A 1,948-nucleotide genomic window follows, 5' to 3' on the forward strand; every position below is an offset into this window, starting at 1 on the left:
GAACTAGAACAGAACTAGAACAGAACTAGAACAGAACTAGAACAGAACTAGAACAGAACTAGAACAGAACTAGAACTGAACTAGAACAGAACTAGAACAGAATTAGAAAAGAACGAGAACAGAACTAGAACAGAACTTGAACAGAACTTGAACAGAACTAGAACAGAACTAGAACAGAACTAGAACAGAACTAGAACAGAACTAGAACTAGAACAGAACTAGGACAGAACTAGAACAGAACTAGAACAGAACTAGAACAGAACTAGAACAGAACTAGAACAGAACTAGAACAGAACTAGAACAGAACTAGAACAGAACTAGAACAGAACTAGAACAGAACTAGAACAGAACTAGAACAGAACTAGAACAGAACTAGAACAGAACTAGAACAGAACTAGAACAGAACTAGAACAGAACTAGAACAGAACTAGAATAGAACTAAAACAGAACTAGATATAAACTAGAATTAAACTTAGCGATGAACTTAAGCTAGTGTATAATCTAGACTACTTCTCTGGCCAAGACTAAGCATTTTTATTGTTGTTGTCTTTTCCCGCTGTTGTTGTTACAATTGTTGTTGTCTTTTGGAATTGAGCATTTTTGTATGGAGTAGTACGAGTGGTGTAGTGAAGAAGATAAGGATCTTGTACGACAAGTTGTATTATGGGCTGTGTGTGCATGTTCATTTAACTGACTGCTGGCTGCAACTTAAGGCCAACATCAGCAGCAGCATCATCATTTTAAATGTTGACTCTGCACCATAAGTCTTCATACACATCTTGCTGGCAGGCTGTTTGAATGACTGACTAAAAGACTGACTGGGTTGTCTCTACTTACTTTACGGAGTGAATGACTGAATGTTTGGTTGGTTAGTTGGTTGGTGGTAAAATATACAGGGGGTATGCCAAGCTTGTTGTTAACTCCACATCTACTTTGTCTACTTGGTTGTAAAAGTATTTAACCAGTTAGTCAGTCAGTCAAGAAAAACAGTCTGTAAGAGTTTATTTGTTTGTTTTGGATGTTTTTTTTCAGCTTTTTTTCTTTAACAGACTGTTTAAATTTTCATATTTATGGCATTGCGTTAAATTGTTGACTTGTTAAATGGGTGTTCCTTTATGTTGGAATTTATATACTTAAATAACAACAATAACAACTACAATAGCAACAAATAAACAATATTTTTTTGTGGCTTTTTTTTCAATAACAAAACACAATGAACAATATGCCCCCTTTTTTCCATTGTCCACAAGACAACACAGACCCACAGACAGAGCGCGACTAGACTGGTGGATCATAAAAAAGAAGCTGTAAACGTTTAAGCTGTTAATCTTTAATGACAAACCATTGTCAAATAAGACATAAATTGATTTTAAATACTACAGGATTTGAAATGTGAATGAAAGAATATTAACACAAAAAAAATTGGAGGTGGAAATGGGCGATTTAAAAAATAATGTTTCAATTGTGTAAGAAATATATATTAATTCGAAATTTTATCATACAGAATTTAGTAAAAAGTAAAGAATTTGGAAAAGCAGCTCTGTTTGGGATTTGTGTCGAAAATGGTATTATGATTTATAAATTTAATTCAAAATTGTTATCTATTTGTACTTTATTAGTGCGTTTTTAAAGATAATCTAAGGAAAAACGAGTAAGAAACATTTGTTACAATTTAAATTAAATCATGACAATGCATGCAATGTCCATCTTTAAGCATACACTGATATAAATGGAAAAAGTACTAAGTTCTTCATGCAAACGAAAAAAGTATCTTCTAAAAAAGTAATAAGTACTTTCTGCAATATAAAAAAAAGTACAAGTTCAGCTCTAGTCCTGTTCTGTTCCGTTCTAGTTCAGTTCTAGTTCTGTTCTAGTTCTGTTCTAGTTCTGTTCTAGTTCTGTTCTAGTTCTGTTCTAGTTCTGTTCTAGTTCTGTTCTAGTTCTGTTC

Source organism: Lucilia cuprina, chromosome 2 (genome assembly GCF_022045245.1).
Source record: "Lucilia cuprina isolate Lc7/37 chromosome 2, ASM2204524v1, whole genome shotgun sequence".
NCBI lineage: Eukaryota > Metazoa > Arthropoda > Insecta > Diptera > Calliphoridae > Lucilia > Lucilia cuprina.